This window comes from Sceloporus occidentalis, unplaced genomic scaffold (assembly GCF_023333645.1).
Source record: "Sceloporus occidentalis isolate IW3139 unplaced genomic scaffold, rSceOcc1.0.p SCAF_7, whole genome shotgun sequence".
Classification (NCBI taxonomy): domain Eukaryota; kingdom Metazoa; phylum Chordata; class Lepidosauria; order Squamata; family Phrynosomatidae; genus Sceloporus; species Sceloporus occidentalis.
In genome coordinates, this window is record NW_028316987.1 from 68,827,186 (window position 1) to 68,846,639 (window position 19,454).

General features: G+C 39.8%; 1 pseudogene across 1 annotated transcript; it reads left to right on the forward strand.

Moving 5' to 3' along the window:
* The first annotated feature begins 1,847 nt into the window (after positions 1–1,847).
* On the forward strand, positions 1,848–19,434 carry LOC149309900 (protein lifeguard 1-like; annotated as a pseudogene). The gene is made up of 10 exons (XR_016281948.1): positions 1,848–1,910; positions 3,242–3,580; positions 4,505–4,583; positions 7,110–7,163; positions 8,168–8,258; positions 9,254–9,291; positions 9,376–9,463; positions 16,032–16,121; positions 17,148–17,195; positions 19,051–19,434. The product of XR_016281948.1 is annotated as a protein lifeguard 1-like (transcript).
* Positions 19,435–19,454: the final 20 nt, after the last annotated feature.

Consider the following 19,454-nt stretch of genomic DNA (forward strand, 5'->3'; position numbering starts at 1 on the left):
GACATAACTGAAGGGCTTATCGCACAGCTTTTAAAATCAACTTGCTGCTCCAGAATTATAATTCAATTTGGGAGCGGTAAGTTGATTTTAAAAGCTGTGTGATAAGCCCCTAAAAGACAGTAGGGCTCTGACCCATCAATCTTAATTGTAATGAAAAGGAAAACTAAAAAGATAGGGAAAATATATTATTCTGCCATTACAGATCCAAATGATGATGGTGGTGGTGGTGATGATGATGATGATGATTTCTTACCTGCCTCTCCCCATGAATCAAGGTGGGGAACAATAACAATTAACAGACACATCAGTTAAAGTACACATCAGTTTAAAAGAACAAATAAGATACATACCGTACAGTTATTTCATCACATGTGTATCTAGCCTTTCCTCTGTGCCTAGGGTTCCCATAACTGTGCCCTAGAGTTTAGGGGATGGTGTTGGGTGGGTGGGGGGGTTATTTATTAAATCCATCACAACCCTGCACAGTAGGCTATTACAAGAATGTTCAAAGGTGCTGAACAGAGGTATTCAGAGAAACAAGCATCTACTTGCTCTAGTTGGAATGCTCTTACCTTTGAATTATTAGGCTCTCAGGAAAAACATACTTTACTTTCCAGTCCAAGTAAATAATGCATAAATTTTAACTGTAATCAAAACATTTGCATAACATTTTCTAGTTAATGATTCTGTGTATTAGCATTTAAATTATTTTCAGTGAGCTGCCACACTTTGGAACTTTGTTCCTAGGGAAGCTAAAATGTCTCCTTCTTTGTTGTCCCTTAGGCCGCAATTAAGCCCTTTACTTTTCAGCAAGGCTTTGGGGAAAAATTTCCAAGAAAACGGATTATTTATTTATTTATTGGATTTATATCCTGCCTTTGTCCCAATGTAGGATTCAAGGTAGTTTTGCTGCTGTGTTGTTCTTAATATTTGTTTTAAAGTAAGATTTTAAATGCACACTTGTAGTGTCTCCATGTACTGCAGTCAGTGGATACACTAAATATTAATTCCATGTGCATTGTTAATTAACTTAGTATGTTTTTAATTACATATGTATTTATTTTATTTTCTGCCTTTATCTAAGCTGTGCTAAGTCCCAGCCTGGAGAAAGGTGCTATATAAATAAAGCGATGTATAGATGATGGGTGGATTTTTTAAAAAATCATGCTTGTATCATATAGTTTTGAGAGTTTAGACAGATAAATATTAGAATTGTCAATATAACTTATTATTTCTCTACTGAGAAAATATTTTTGCATGGAATGAACTAGATTTGTTTATGAAGGAAACTGCTGCATAGTTTTTAACTGCTGTGTGTGTGTTTTTAAAGCAAATGCATTCCATCAAAAACACTGATTTGATGATTTGGGGATTAATAATATTTCATATGATCAGATATGCTAATATTATATGAGTATCTTGCTGCTGAAATTTAAAATACATTTACATAATACCTAAACAGAAATCTAAGCTTTGACATCATTATGTAGGATTTAATGTAAGGTACAGAAAGAGAGAAAATTAAAAATTGTCACACTGATACCTTTTGGCATAAGCCTTTCAACAATACTGTGAGATAGATAGATAGATAGATAGATAGATAGATGATAGATAGATAGATAGATAGATAGATAGATAGTCTTCCTAAAAAAAAAAAAAATCTTAGATGAGAATCAATGTATCATTCCTTGAAAGGCCGAAAAAGTGAGTTGTTTGAATATAGTTGAATAGATTGTGGCTGTTTCACTTGTCTAAAGAGGAAATGTTTCTTGTTTTATTAAACACTGTTTTTCTTCCCTCGCTAACCAGATAAATTTTACCTACATCTTAACTTGCAAATCCTCTTAATGAGAAGTGATAATAGAGAAATTATCATTCATGGGTATTATGGTCCACGATTAAAACAATGGGTAAGTGTACTAGAGGCAGTAAACAGAATCATAGAATCTATTACCAAACCTCTTTCACTCTCAATAATTTCCTTCTATTGTTCAATAGAAATCTACCTACCAGCAACTTAACATTGTTAGACCAAGTTCAACCCTCTGGGGTAGCAGAGAACAAGCCTGTACCCTCCTCTCTGTAACAAACCTTGAGGTAAAGATTGCAGTCACGTAGCTCTCAGTTTTCTCTTCTCTACTCTGAACATGCCCAGCTCCTTTCACCTTTCCTCTTATGTTTTGTTCTGCATACCTTGTATCATCCTTACTGTCCTTTTCTGAACCTGCGCCAACTTATCTATGTCCTTTTAAAATGAAGTTCCCAGAAGTGAATGCAGGTTACCTTATTACCCTCTTAGATCCACAACTTCTGTTTCAACTTCCCTGCTCTGGAATTCTAGCTTTTAGCGTGTAACCTACCACATCTGCATTTGGCTTCATAGACACTTAAATGTAGGCAATAATTTAACAACATGATTTTATGCCACTTAGCATTTTAGTCCTGATACTATTTCCAACTTAATTGAGTCTTCACTCTTGAGACTTACTGTAATGGTCCTGGGTTTGACCCAACCCTGATCTGGCTTTGAAAGCAGCTGCTTTTCAAATAACTTTAGCAAGCTTTAAACTACATCATGTATTTTTCAAGCCACAAATAGTTCATAGAAGGCAGTTATGTGTTCTTTTAACCATCTGTTTTGAAGAATCTAGATTTCATAGGAACAGAATATATAGACCATTACATGCAACCTGTTTTAAAATTATGTGACCATCAGTTTCTGAAATTGTTATTTATTATTTATTAATATGTGACAAAAACAGATAAACACATGTGTTTATATGCCTTAAATTGTCATTGCTGAGAATAGTGTTTAGCTTGTTGTATCTCATCTTAATTTACAGGAATATGATATAATTTGTCCTTAATATAATGGTATTTTCCCTATTGTTTGTTTTCCTCCATCCTCCTCTCAGTCATAGTGCTGTTTTAGTAACAGTTTAAAGGAAGATTGCTTCTATCACCTCCTCACTTAATTTTAAAGTCTTCTGGTTTTAAGGCTACCATACATATACTACTATAACAGCCTTAACCAATCCAGACCCTTCCAGTTGTTCTGGACTGCAAACCCCATACTCTCTTATCATTGGCCATTTTGATTGGGGCGGATGTGAGTTGTAACTAGTTGTGGAAAGACTGTGACAGTAAGACCCTGTGAACCTGGAGGGATTGTGTTCATGATTGAGGTTGTATTTCAGGTGTAATAATGACTAACTGATACATTTCTGGGATTAATCTGAAGGTGTAACTGGAATGTACATAACTAAGATGGAGAGTAGTCTGCCAATATGTTTTCTTGGAGACATACTATACATCAAATACCAACATCCTGGTGTAGATTCTCCTGAAGTCACAAACTCAGTTAAGGGAGAAGATTTGTCACCTATTAGCAATCAGCAACATATTGGAGAAAAACCTCACGATGAATACACAGAATTTCCAAAAATGGTAAGAACAGCAAAATCTTTGCCATCACGTGGAAGACGCCCAAGAGGTGCACGATCAGCTCATATTAGACGCCAACAAATGTCAACACTTGGAGAAGAAGAAGGTCCCTTTTCAGATAGAACCGTCCGGAGAGGTATTGGCAGCAATTTTTCCCATCAGACTTGTGCAAGGTTTAAATAATTTATTAAACTGATAATTAAAAAAATAAACTGGGAGATTAGCAGAAAATGATATCTAATTGTACCTTTTCTCTTAGGTAACATATTTGTTACTGGCTCTTTCAGAAGTATTTTTCTGTCTATAAATTCTACAATCTGATTAATGCCTGGAGATGGTAGGATTTGTAATGCAGAGTCCAGAAACTGCCAAGCTGGGGCATGAGATCTAAAAAGCTACTCAATTAAGTTTTCTAATTAATTTGCATTACTCTTCTTTTCCCCTACCACAAACAACACATATACAGTCACCCCTTGGAACTTGTGGGGGAGCCATTCTGCACCCCACTGCAAGTTCCAAAACGTGTGCATATTCAAACACCATAGGCTTGAATGGGGCACATGCATGCAGGGGGCATGCCATGGGCACGCATATCATTGAGGTTAATGGTGGTCACTCCTCAACGGATTTTCAAGTCTGCAGACTTGGAGGGGTGACTGTACTGTTCATTTATTCAGTAAATTTCAGTAAATTGAAAATAGATACTAGCTAATATCTTTTGAGTTTGATTGCAATGAGGTTGAGAGACAGTGGCAGCAGGGAGGGCTTAATCCACCCTATAATAGCATGTATATGAAACCTCTTAGCATGATAGGGAAACAGTGGGTGCATACCAGCCCCATATGCAGGGAGATGCAGGGAGGTCTTGAATCAACTGCCCTTCAGTAGCTAGGATTCAGTAGTGAATCCTAGATTGTATCTCCATCTCTAGTTGTAATAGCTGTCCAGTCATTATAAGTCCATTGTTGTCTTCTTTGTAACTTCCAAATCCAAAACAAAATTTGATAAATCTAATTTTTGGAATATATAACCTAAAGTGACTTCTGTATTGCTTCTCTAGCTTTTGTCAGAAAAATATACCTCATGTTGACAGTTCAGCTGGGCTTCACTGTTGGTATAATATGCTTGTTCATCTACTGGTAAGTATAGCTAATAATCACAGTTTTCCAGATACATTACAGTGGGCCTAGGTTTGGTTTATCAGGGCAGACCTTGCTAGCTTCTCTAGTACTTGAATTCCAGAGGCATTGGAATTGGGCTGGGCTTCTGCATTTTGTATCTCCCCCGCTAACTTATTGTTTTAGCATCTTTGGGGCAGCTACTTCTACTTTTACCAGCCTGTTCCATTCAGAAGGGTTATGTTTCCTATGGGCCCAGTATCCAAGGAACAAAACTTACCCATAGTGGAACCTCTGTTTTATGTGAGAGCTTGCTAGCTTCCTTCGTGTTTGTATTTCAGAGACCAGAGCAAGACTGTGACTCCCTACGTTTTGTAATGCTCCCAGTGCCAGTTTAAGTCACTACAGTGGGACTTCTTCTACCCAAAGTGTGTTCATACCCCTCCCCACCTGGATCACGTCACAAATATGGCTGTGTATCTGACTGAAAAGAACTGAATGTCTCCTGCTCTTGCATTACTTCATTTACTCAGCCTGTCTGTCTAAACCATCCATGTTCAGTGCTTGTTTTATTGGGGAGAGGTGGGGTCTGTTCTCCTTAACTTCGGTGACATCTCCACATACCCACAATGGTGGACCTGAGGTATCTAAAACTGGGAGAAGTGAGAAACATGACTTGTGGATTTTGCTGAACTCCTCATAGTGGTGATTGGTAGTTCTCATATCACCTGTGAATCTACTCCATGTTTATCACACTAGAAAAAAAAGTCCAAAACAGAGCTGGAGAACAGCACCTTTCCCTGTGCCTTACTGCATGATATTGTGGTGCTTCAGTTCTCTTCCCAGACGAGAAAGTTGTAAAAGCAAGTTCTTTGTCCAGCTGAAGAAATATGTTTTGACAAAAAAACCAAAGAAATCTGTTTAACTGTCTCCTGTGGACAGACAACTGAAACATTACTCTCCTGCTCAGTTTCGGCTTTCTTTTCTAGTGCAATAAGGTGCCAAATCTAGATGTTAAAAGAACTATCCAAGGTCCTGACTCCTGCCCCCAAAATAGGTTCAGCATTTTGGATAGCCCATTCAGTGTCAGAACAGACTCTCCACCCCTCTGACATGGCCGCACCAGTCACCAAAGGCCTTCCTCCACTTGCTTCTCCATAATTTGACTACCATGCTTAACCACTGAAAGTGTCACATGTGGTTACATCTTTTTCTTGGGAATATTTACCACATTTCCTACTGGAAACATACACTGGGACTTGGGGGGGGGACATGTCCAAATATTAATACTGAGAATCTGACCAGAACAGTTCACCACTGGCCCCCTGTAAGTCTAAAAGAGTTTTCATTCAGTCCTAGTTAGAAGAGACATCTGCCTCTTTTGCCTTTTTTAGGAATGAATATCTGTGTAACAGTCACAGTGAAGGGGCAGCAGATTTTTGTATCAAGAAGTTGCTTTTATATTGTTTTTCTTCTCTGTCTGTCTGCACTAGACAGATGACACCATGAGATATTATGTCTAGATATTTAACCTTTGGCCCATCCCATTCTGTATGTACATTTACCTGGTGAGATATGAGGGGTGCTGGAATCACCCATTAGATTTTTCCCCTCTTTGGTTGCCTCCTGGATTCTATGACGTAGTTTAATGTGGAAGAGTCTGCATCTTAAATCTCACCATTCTTTCACTATAAGAACATAGAAAGATGGACTTTTGGTCCATCTAACACTCTATTGTCAGCTCTGACAGCAGTTACGAAGATCTTTGTTTAGGAGATCCCTGGCATTTAAGCAACAAACCAAATAGAACAAATACACAAAGAAGACTAGAAACAGTCTGTAGTATTCTGTTTCTGTGGCACTGTTATCCAAAAGCTTTGGTAAACAGATTAAACATCCTGTTAAAAACAATCTGTTATACTTTTCTAAAGTGTTCATTCACCAGCCAGGTAAGATGTTAGAACATTTCCAGAGTGCCTATGTGAATCTGCCCTTCCCTAATAAAGGTAAGAAGAATGAGATCTTTGCATAGGATTTACAAATACTTAAGCTGTGATTCCTTTAGCTACATACGTATTAATAAATGCATAATTCAGACCCTGTATTTAAACATAACCATGTATCATCATACTAACCTGAATACATCTTAGAAGCTGTACAGGGTTGCACAGAGCCAGCATAGTGTAGTGGTTTGAGTGTTGAATGCTGATTGTGGAAACCAGGATTTGAATCCTTGCTTGGCCATGGAAACCCACTGGGTGAGCTTGGACTAATCACATTCTCTCAGCCTCAAAACCACTTCTTGCTAAAAAAAATCCCTCATGATCAGTTCACCTTAGGATCATCATAGATCAGAAACAACTTGAAGACACACAACAACAAACATGGTTGGGGCTGGTTAGTACTTGAACAGAAGACCATCAAAGAATGTTTTGATACACCTTTATTGCGAGAGAGCTTGGATAGAAAAAATAAAGAATAAATTATTAATCCATCTACTCTGAAGATTTCCTAACTGCTTTTAACCCCTTTTCTTTTTTTGTCTAGGAAATATCTTACAATATGGGTACGTAGGCGGCCATGGTTTTGTTATACCCTCTTGTAAGTATAATGGATATAGGTGTCATTTAAATCACACATCTTTCCTACCATGCCTTGTTATAATAAAATATGTGGGTTTTAAAAAAAAAAACTTAATCAACAAAGCAAATATTTACAAGACAAAACAACAACAACAAGCCAGCAATACAAAATGAACAAGCAAAAACTTAGACCAGTAAATGTCATTATTTCTCCCGGGAAATAAGTCAAGTAAATAATAAAATTATTTCTAATGCTGAGAAAAATGACTGCATATTTGATGTTAGAGATTAACTACAGCTGTTTGTTGACCATCATATTCAATACAACCATTTAATTTTTGTATTTAGTTTGTCAGCTGAGTTAATACTATTCCTGATATTTTATCCTATTATTCCTTTAAGCATGGTATAATTAATATTTTGAATGAATATATCCGGTCAAGCTGTGATAAGACAATAATCATCTGTCTTTTAATATATTAAATTTGTACAAGTCAGGAAAAAGAACTAATCTAATGGAACAGACAGCCTCAAGGAGATTTTACTACTATTCTAATAACATTCAAATTTCTCCCCAGTTGACAGTTCAACCAAATATGAAAACAATCTTTATTTTGTGTCTGTACTTCCAACCACTTGGATTTTAAGAACTGTTTTTTGTTAGTTTTGATTAAAGAGATGTTATCTAACCACCTCATCATTATGTTCATACAGTTGTCTCTTGTGTTTAGGTTTATGATACAAGAAGAATTAAGATAGTCACTAGAGTTCTAAAAAGATGCCTGAGTCAGTATAGTACCAGTTAAGAGTATTTCAAGCTGTTAGAAGGTGTAAAGTATCCTGTGTTTGTGTTTTCACTTACTGTGTTTAAATGGCTTTATGCGTTTTAATCTATGTTGTACCCCACCTCAAACTTTGGGGAGAGGCACGTAAGAGATTATGATGATTATGGTGATGGTGATGGTGATGGTGATGATGATGATGATGATGATGATAATGATAATCTTGTTCTTTTTTTTTAAGACCAGCAATCTTGATACTGGCTATTGCTTTAGCCTGTTGTGATCATGCCCGCAGAAAATTCCCGCTGAACATCATTTTGTTATTTATATTTGTAAGTATATGTTGAATGTTATTTTCATGTTAGCATATATTATTTCAGTGAAGTAAGCTAATCACTGTTATCAGTACTTTACTTCCTATGCAGCAGAGATGTATTTGTTGTGAACAGTTCTTTCTAAGAGATACTGAAAATCTGGGGGGGGGGGGGAATCAAACCTTTCTTCACAAGTGTATCCTTGTGATTACTGCATGTCACATTCTTGCATGAGTATCGTGGGCATCCATCACTATGTTCGGTAGTGTCCTCTATTACCATCTACAGAATTTCCTTTTCTCCTTGTTCCGCTTCAGTTTGAGAAATTTAATTTTGAAAATATTTGTATATCCTTGGTAACCATGCTAAATTCTTAATGTGTGGCTACAGAGTTAGAGTACTTCTCCAGTATCAATTACTGTGCTGCCATAATAATGGAGCTGGAATCATAATGGGTGCACCAGCTTGCAATTCATGAAACTGGTCTGTAAAACTATTTTACCAAGTGTATTTATAGGGATATAAAATGCCTTTACATGTAATTCATGGCTTTTATAGACCGATCACCTTCTGGACTGGAACCTACTCATGCAGTGCACTACTACATTTGTAGTGATAGTATGGTACAAAGTGTTTTGTGAATGGGTGCATGGAGAATTGAAGCTTCAGATAGGAACCATTTTGAATTCACTTGTAGCAAAACATGCACAGTCTGTCCATTCTTCAGTCCCTGATACAAAGTTTTTACAGAGTTTGACACAGACAATATTATATAAACAATGTTCTCACAAGCCATTATAAACTTAGATTTGCTGGTTGGGAAATAGTAAAATGGATGGATTCTGCACACTAAAGAATGCCATCAGAGCTCCTCCTCAGTTGGAGAATATACTTCCTCTTACAGGAATAAGTGCAAAAGGGGCCTTATGCAAATTAATACTATGAATTCACAAGAACAGGGTTTTATGTTTCCATGAGTATGTTATATTTTTATTTTTCTATTTTATTTTTAGACTGTTCTTCAAGGTACCTTGCTTGGATCAATTGCAGCGTAAGTTGTTAATCAACACTTTGAATTGACTGCACTGATATAATTATGTGTCATAGAAACATTTGTGTGTCCTTCTTTGCTTAGCTTCTTCGATGCAGAAGCTGTGATGTGGGCTGTTGGTGCCACTACATTTATAACGTTTGGATTGTCTGTCTTTGCTCTTCAGACAAAAGTAAGCAGTCTGTGATTAAATTTCTTACATAACCATTTGAGATATGGATGGTTAAGTCACTGTTAGATATGTTCTGTCTTCTGAATGGAGATAGTGTGGTATAACAGAGAGCCAGCATGATGTAGTTGTTTGAGTGTTGGACTATAACTCTGGAGAGCAGGATCTGAATCCCCACTCAGCCATGGAAACCCATTGGATGACTTTGAGCAAGACACTCTTTCAGCCTCAGAGGAAGGCAAACCCCCTTTAAGAAATCTTGTCAAGAAAACTCTACTATAGGTTTGCCTTAGAGTTGCCATAAGTCAGAAACAACCTGAAGGTACACAGCAACAACAATCCCCTGAAAGCAGGCTTAGGATATGAGTTAACAGAAAACACATATAAGGGATGCCTAAGAAACTATTTCTTTAGGGTAGTTATCCAGATGACATTGTATGATTAGGATGAACACAAAACGTCACTTAGGGAACATTTCAAGGTGCAGTCAGGTTCAAGCAGAAAGTGTCTCTCCATAAATCAGGAGTTTCTGACAATGGTTTGAGCAAATGTGAGATAGCAGTAATATAATCAATACATGTTGACCAGTCTTCATAAAAGGAGTGTGATTACTTTTGACCATTACAAGAATTGATGGTGTAGGAAAGTTTTTCAAGTAACCATGTATTCCAAACTTTAGTCCACCATTTTTCTAGAGTTCAATCTCCTGTGTTCCAGCAGGCAGCTATTTCAGTTCTTGCAGCAGCCAGAAGGAAGGCAATAAGGTTTCTGTGTTTCAGAGCACTGTTTTCTTTGGTATACAAATGGAGTAACAAAAGTGCAGGACAAAAATTTATCGTTTGTTTGGTGATAAGTGAGATCTAGTTTATGATTGGTGTTCAAAAGTTTTAACTTTGGAAAATCCTATCTACACATGGAGATAGTAGCCAATCTATTTGCAATTCCTCCAGCATAATGGTGGGATGGGACATTTATAGCTATTCTTGATGACTGGGTGGAAGTTAGATACTATTTCTGAATTGTTTTCTCTCTTGTGTTAGCTGATCTGGACTTATAAGGGGGACCAAATTTGAGTCAGTAATGTTCACCTCAAAGTCCAATAGGCAAGTTAATCTAGGAAAGAGGCCATTCCCATATGTGGTTTCCACTAAAGTTATACTGTATATACAGTTGCAGCCTTTCCTTTATTTTGTGGATGATTGTTAGCACATATATTCTCAATGCTTTTTAACATCTACACGAAACCCCTTGGAGAGAACATCCGGAGGCATGAGGTGGGGTGATCTCAGTAGGCTGACGACACCCAAATTTATTTCTTCATGCCTCCAAATACAGCCTCAGCTAATGATAGTGTGTCCCCTCTGAATGAATGCCTGGAGGAGGAGGCTAGATGAAGAAAAACAAATTGAAACTGAATCCAAAGAAGACAGAGATGTTTAATACTAAGGGGGCTAATCTGGGTCGGGTGGTATGTTAACTGGTCTGGGTGGGGTTACACTTGCCCTGAAAGACTATGCTCACAGTTTGGGAGTACTCCTAGATGTACCATATTTTCCGGCGTATAAGACGACTTTTTGACCCTTGAAAATTGGGTCAAAAGTCGGGGGCCGTCTTATACGCCGGGTGCGCGCACTCAGCCGCCAACTTCTCAGGTCTCCGGAGGCCTGAGAAGCCTGCAGCCCTGCGCCGGCTTCTGAGGGGCCTTCGGAGGCCCTTGAGAAGCCGGCGTGCGCGCTCTCGGGGCTGCCGGCCTCTCAAGCCCCCGGAGGCCTGAGAAGCCTTCAGCCCTGCGCCGGCTTCTGAGGGGCCTTCGGAGGCCCTTGAGAAGCCGGCACACGCGCTCTCGGGACTGCCGGCCTCTCAGGCCTCTGGAGACCTGAGAAGCCTGCAGCCCCGCACCGGCACGGAGGAGGGGTAGCCTTATATGGTGAGTATAGGCTAAAGCCTATAATTTTCTTTCAAAAGTTGGGGGTCGTCTTATATGCCCCGTCATCTTATACACCGGAAAATACGGTATATCTTTCCAAATGTCAGCTCAGATAGATGTGATGACCAGGAGTGTTTATTATCAGCTTTGGCTGATATGCCAGCTGTGCCTCTTCCTAGATAGAACTGGAAGACCTGAAGATGGTATGATGACTGGATCTCTTAGATCTCTCACACTCAGTCTTTCAGATCCCCTCACACTGGGTCTCTCAGATGCCACCGATTGTGACGACCACTGGGCTACACAGGATTCTTCTCCTTTCTTAACCTAAATAGTTTGAGGCTTCTTTTCCCTCAAAACTCTCTCTCTAACCCTTGGTTCTCCCGTTGATTTAAATGTCCCTACTATTAAGTGTTTCTAATATTCTGGGTAGCATGTTTTGAAATTACTTCAGGTCACTCCTTTGTGAACAAAAAGAAAATAACTTTTATTTACATGCAGAACTTATGATAGACTCTTTCTTGGTCATTGGTTCACAAGGCTTGTTGTTACAATATACAATGCGCCTGCGTCTTACGCTGAAGCTGCACTGCAATATAATGAATGGAGAGTGCGCCTGTGGCGTGTGCATGCTGCTGTGCTGCCATGCACAAGCCCCATTATATTCAAAGGGACTTGAGCATATGCATTATTTGCCTTATGCGGCGGGGGGAGGGTCTGGAACGGATCCCCCCTGTAAGACAAGGGTCCAATGTTATAAGGACAGGTTGCTTACCTGTATCTGTAGTTCTTTGAGTGGTCATCTGCGAATTCACACAAATAGGATATTCTGCACCTGTGCAGTAAAGCTCAGAAACTTGTGGAATCACTAGGCAAAACTTAGATTGCAACTTTTTGGCGGTAGCTCCACTCATCCCAATATAGACCCCCTATTGGTCCTGTGCCTCTCCAGTTCCATAAGTACACCACATAGTAGGGACAGAGTGAATTAATAATGAGCGAAACACGACTGAGGGGACGATGGGCGGTATTTATGTGAATTCGCAGATGACCACTCAAAGAACTATACTTACAGGTAAGCAACCTGTCCTCCTTCTTTGTGGTCTCTGAGAATCACACAAATGGGTTAGACTGACAAGCTTTGGTCAGTGGAGGAGGGAGTGTCATGACACAATTCTTAAAGTTGAAACAAGTTGTGTTTATTAACAACAACAAACCAATAAACTGTAATGTGCATCTCATATGGCAAGTCATGTATGATGTACTTGTCAAATGTCATTCATTATTTTCAAGGATAAGCAATAAGATGAATCAAACTCAAGTATGCATTAAACTGCCATTCATATATCTAAAACATGGCACAATAAACTTTCAAACTTGAAAAGTGCAGTTGTTTGTCCAAGGTGGAAGGATGACATCACTTTGGGAAGAAAGGATATGTTGGGTGGGAGCACGACCTTGTCTTTATGAAAACAAAGATAGGGCTGTTCAGCCCACAGAGCACAAATCTCGCTCGCATGTGGAGTGGAGGCGATGGCCACTAGGAAGGCAGTTTTCCAAATTAATAGCCTAAGGGCATGGGTTCGAAGGGCTTCCCCAATAGGAAGGCAAGGACCAGTTCAAGGCTCCAAGTTGGTGTTGGTATCAAAAAATAACGAGAAAAAACAGCTACGGGTCCAAGCGGAGTCAACGGGCTCAATAGAGCCTTTTTGTAACAGAGAGTGCACTTTGTTGAGCAGGATGCCTGAGGGGGAGGTGGAAATCACAGTTCCGGTGGGCGGGAGTTCTTCAAACTCTAGGGCATAGCCTCAACAGATAATAGTGTGAGCCCAAGAGTCGGAAGTCACCATGGCCTATGAGTTGGAAGAATGGCCAAGCCTATCCCCGAAAGGAGTCAAGATGGAGTGGGCTCTGTCTCATCACAGTTGTTTCCTGCCTTGGTCTGAGCTCTTTTTATGGTACCCTTGCTGGTATCATTGCTGAGAAGGCTGGTGGTGACCAGACGAAGATGACTGGGATGGGTATGTTTGGCGCCCTTGGTCTAGGGTGGGGTACTGGCATTCCTGTTGTTGGAAGGAACGGTATGGGCACTGGGATTTTGGATAGCTAGAGCGCTGGCCTCTGTACCTATGCCTAGAATTGCCCCTGTAGGTGGAGGGGGACATACCATGTCGCCTCGTGCTGTTCTCATTTTGTACCAGAAATTCAGCTTTTCATCTGTGTCTTTGCTGAATAGTCCGGTATCATCAAATGGCATGTCCTCAATCAAAGTCCGGGGTTGCAGTGTCAAGTCGGAAGTTGAAGCCAAGCATGGTGTCGGAGCAAGATCGAACCTGACAAAACCTTGGCTGTGCAATCGACTGAGTGTCGAGCTGAGTTGATTTGCTGGGCTCCCAATGTGTGTGCCTCAGAATGTAGAGCCAGAGCCACCGCCATCAGGTTGTCAATGATGGGTAGCATCCTCTCCCAGATATGCTGCTGGTAGGCCCCCATGTAGGAGGAATAGTTTGCGACCTTGAGGTCAAGAACAATGGCCGCCGCGTAAAGCTTCTTCCCTATTCTGTACAACTTTTTACCCTCCTTGTCTGTTAGAGATGAGGAGGGCTTTGGGGTAAAAGACTGCTGGACCTCCCCAACAATAGCAGAATTTGGCCTCAGGTGTTCAAAGAACCAGGATGCTGAGGATGGTGTAATCTGGTATAGATTTTCTATTTCCCTTGACAGGGTGGTAGCCGGGTTCTGCCAAGGTCATTGGACAATCTTCTGCATGGAAGGCAGAAAGCCAATGGAAGCTTCCCATATATCCGTTGCTCAGTGGGGTCCAATGAATCCTCCTCGGTATGGTTGACATTGATACCAAGAGTGTTGGACATCCGGATTACCTGTTCTGCAAAGGTTTTGATATCATTGGGAGGGGAGGTGTTTTCGTGCACCACCAACGCTGGACAAGGAGAAAGTCTTCTCACAGACCGTTCAGATGGAGAAGAGGAACGGGATGATCCCGGGGATGTGTTGGACGGGACCCAAGGAATTGGGCGCACCTGCAGGGATCCCTGAAGAGCAAGAAGCAGTGGAGCCTAGGCAGGTGTTGTGTGACTGGCAGTTGTCTAAGTCGATGCATACTGGGCTAGTGACGGGGAGCAACATTGGTCCGCGGAGCAACATCTGTCCACAGAGCTCTTGCGGAGTTGATTGATATTGACTAGCATGTACTAGCAACCAGTCTCATAATCGTAAACCAGGTTTGGATATTCCTCAAACACAGGATCGTCCTCCACTTGAGCAAACACATCATGATGGGGCTCGTAAGGGATCTCTGCTGTCACCTCCACCCAATGTCCAGGGCAAACTGCGGTTGGGTCCTGTGGCTCATGGGGCCAAGCAACACCCGCTGCATTCAGTGTCAGAACCGGAGAATTGGCTTCACAAATCTCACCCTCAGAGCTAACATAATTTGGACCACCTGGAGCTCCAGAGAATGTTCTCTTGATGGAAGGACCAGCGGCTCGGATCACCGAGGTGTCAGGGCCACACAAGCCTGAGTAGGATCAAAGCCCTAAACTGTTGGGGGGAGGGCGCTTCTTCCTATCTGACTTTTCTCCTGAAGGAGAAGACGAAGAACAGCCCCTTTTGGAGAAGTGCTCAGCAGACCTTTCCCTCCTTCATGGAGATGCTTCTTCGGCATGGTGCTTATGCTTTGAGAAGCACTTAGTTGAAGACTTGGGATCAGAGCCCTGATTCCAGTCAGATTTCTGACCATGCTTGGACGGCTTGTCCTTAGGTGGCTTGTCCTTAGCCTTAGGGGAATGATCTCCTGATCTTTTAGAGGCGGTATCCTCCTTTTTAGAGGCAGCATCCCCTGATTTTGAACTCTGTAGGCGCTCTCTCTCTCTCGAAGAAGCACCCTTGGCCTTGGAGGCAGGAGTCGGTTGTAGGGCCTACTGATATCAGGCCGCTTTCAGGAGGGAGTTTTGGTTCTTCTGGGCTTGGGGGGGTCAGAGACCTGCACAAGGGACAGGAGGAGATATTGTTCTCTTCCCCCAAGCACAATAGGCAGGGATCATGGGGATCTTACCTCCACATATCACACATTTGAATGAGGCCATCATCGAACAAACCCAATCTGTCAAGAATAGAAGAGTCATAGGGCAGGCCAAGGATCAACCAATTTGCTACGATCACCAAGACAAATTCCAATAGAGTAGTCAAACAGTCCAAGATCAAATTCTAAAATCAGTAGAACAGTCAGAAGTCGTTTGGAGAATAGCAATTCCACAAACAGTTCCCTCTAACTGCCCATGTGGTGGACGAAAGGAACTGCAGAGGTGGAGGACCGATAGGGGGTTTATATTGGGATGGGCGGAGCTACCGCCAAAAAGTTGCAAACTAAGCTTTGCCTAGTGATTCCAGAAGTTTCTGAGCTTTACTTTGTGTGATTCACAGAGACCATGAAGAAGAAGTATATATCACTGCAGTTGTTAAAAATTGACTTTGTTCAAATTCCCTCACTGACTTGCTTACCACAAAACACATATCACTGGACTTCCTTTGTCCTTTTCACATGGATCTACAATATTTTGTTATCTGCATTCTTATTACTTCTGGATGATAGGCATTTCTGATTTCAGTCTTGTTTCTTTTTAGTGGGACCTTACCATTACATCAGGAGTGTTGTTAATTTTACTTTTTATATTATTAATTTTTGGAGTTCTTAGTGCCATCTTCCAAACAATAGTAAGTAATGGACATTTATTTTTAACTGGAGGGAATAATTATTTTATATTTTAATGCCACCTGTCTCTCCAAACTTGTTTCATTCTGTTCTTTGGCTCTCCTCCTGTGTAAGTTTCAAGAGAAGTGTAGTGCCTTCCTGCTTTTGTGCTGCCCAACTCACCAACCCCCGCCCCAAAAAACATTGCGGACACTTTTGATTCTGCTATATAAATTTTTAATTTATAAATTGAGCTAAAATTCAGGTCTATTGAACCTCTATTAATCTAGGGATGGTAATTTAGAGATGGATGGTGTAGGTGTTTAGGAATGGGGTTCCAAGTATAAGGAGCAGCAAGGGAGAATGTAAGATAATAAAGTGTGGTAATGGAAAAGGAGATACCATGAACAGGGATATATCAGGATATGTCTGGGCCACCAGAAAGCAACAGGTAGAGAGAATAGATAATTTGCTTACATGTAAATGTCCTTCTCTTTCATTTGTCTGACACTGACCCAGTGCTTGTGCCAGTATCTTGTCTTTCATGGATGCACAACACTGAATCAGTCCAAGAGACTAGTATTCATACAAGGGAATCTAAAATAATGACACAACAGAATTAGGTACTAGGATGTAGAGATAAAAGATGAGAAGTCTTATGTATGTTTTCAAAACACAAAGAACCTGGCTTGGGAGGTGTCACTAACTACCTTCAGACATTGCAGACTTACCTTCTTATCTTACACCTTAGTGTAAATCACCATCATCAGTTCCACCACCATACAAAGCCTTGAATATATATATATATATATATATATATATATATATATATATAGTGAGTGTGTGTGTGTGTGTGAGAGAGAGAGAGAGAGAGAGGTTATTTAAAAATAAACCATCTATAGAGTTAAAACCATGCAATGTATATACAGCACACAATGCAAACTATTTAACAAGAGATTGTTAGCATTAATTCTTGATAATAACATGGATATATTAAAATATTAACGTTTATTCTTCCTTGATGCTAACTTTAAACTCCTTCTTTGTAGTTGCTACGTTTAATATATGCTGGAGTTGGAACACTATTTTTTGGCATAGTAAGTTTTCATCATAAGAAAACCTGAGGCTGAATCTGTTGAGATGCTTTCTGTTTCTTCATGACAAACAAGAATGTGCTTTATCCACAACATGAACTTTTAGGCAATTCCGTAAGAAACGATACTAATGATTTTTCCCTCTATGGATAACTCTAAATCTGAGCTACATGAAGAAACTGCCCTTTGATAGATAATAATTTAAATTGGGGTCATTAATTTTATAGGGAACTGTGGTGAGCCTTTGACTCAATGCTCTTCTTCCCTTTTATCTCACTTAATATGCAGGATATAGGGAAAACTTAAACTGAGTTTATCTAAACTGTAGGTCTGCATTTAGAACAAATTAAGATTTCTAAGTCAATGAAGGCAATGGCACACCTCCTCTGAACAAATCATGCCAAGTAAACCCCATGATAGCTTCATCTTTAGGGTTGCCATAAGTCAGAAACTTGAATGGCACACACACTGTACACTCCCTCTTAACTGCAAGTTGCAATGCGTCTTTATCTCTTACCAAGGCCTTTGTGAAGATCATTAAGGATTGTCCCAAACTTTGGCCAAGTGAGTTGCTGGGCCATGTGTTTCAGCTACCAAATGACTGAATTGCCACCCCCTGATCTCACTGGCTTTGTTCTATCACAACAACAGCCACCTTTACCAAACTGTGTGCCTTTTTCTTTTTTGTGTTCTGGCCCTTGATGTTTGTCCATTATTTGTGGCTGGATGTACAGGCTCAAAAAAATCTTTGAGCCAAGCGCCACTTGTGGATTTTTTTTAAAGTGACATCAACCTCATGTTCACAGTATGTTAGCTTGCTCTTTACTATATGCGCAATGGCACAAAGATCGTGAAGAAGCAAAGATTGTTTACCTCTAACTCTGGTTCTTCAAATTGTTCATTTTTGCATTCACACATCCCACCCTCTTTCCTTGCACTAGTATGGTGCCTTGTTCAGAGCATAATATTTGACTTTGAAACCTTTCTGCTCTAGAATATTCAGAGCAAAGTTCTCCACTGGTACAGCTCCTGTAAGTGTAAATGCACAAGTGACAACATGAACCAGTTACATGTGAACAGCTTATGCATCACTGAAAGCTGCACTTACTGAAAACAAATCTTTATTGAAGACCAGTCTTAAAACACTTTAGGAGAAGAGACTGTTGGGTTTTTTTTTTAAAGAATGTAGCAGGCACAGGTATAACAATGTAATCAGAAATACAAATCAAAGCCCAAAGAATGCCATATTTAAAGTTGTATATGGGTGACTTTATATTTCATTGTTTATGGAGCTGTCATTTCTAGAAAACTGAGTTGAATTCAGATTAAATTGCATCATCCAGTTCATTGATTTTAATAGTATAGAGTTCTACAATGTCAGGATCTAATTTTTTTTCTGGAGTCACAAACACTCTATACAGCTTCATTTTAATCTCACACAAATTAATAAAAATATTTTAAAATTTGAAGCAGCTCCTGTTATTTCTGGATTAAGCAGCACTAGAGACCTATTTTTCATTGAGACCAGGGTTTCTCAGTCAGAGTTCCTTGGAAACCTGGGGTTCCATAAGAGATTGCATTTGGGGGAAAAGTAAACCTTTTTTTAAAAAGCTTTTTTTATAGTGAAGATATAAATGTTATGCAGGATTTCCCTAAAACCTGAAAATTTCAAGGGTTCGTCCAGGTTAAAAATTTGAGAAAGACTGTTCTAGATAAAGATCTAAAGCTATCAACAAGGACAAAATGATTATGGTAAGAAACAATGTTAACAATGTTGACTGTTGTGCAAAATAATTGTTTTTAAAGTAACATGTTGAATAAAAATGGTAACATACTACTTTTTCTGTTGTTGTTGAAGTATCTGTTGGTGGATACACAACTAATGCTGGGAAAGAAGCACCACTACCGCCTGCAACCTGATGACTATATTTTTGCAGTACTGAATGTCTACATTGACATTATCAATATGTGCTTGTTTGTATTACAATTTATTGGTTTTATGAAGTGAGAAGTATGTTAGCTCAATAAAGAGGATTGCTACAGAAGGTGCATAAGCGGAAGTCTGGAAAGCACTTCGAGGGGAAAAAATAGACCATCGTGAAATAAGGAAGCAAATAGCCTGCCCACAAATATAGTTATAAAACTTAGACATTGGGGTAGGATTGTACTTACATTAAACTTACTGCATATGTATTTTTGTTTATAATGTATTAAAACTTTGTATGAAGATTTAATATGGTGGTGTGCAAGTTTGCAAACTTG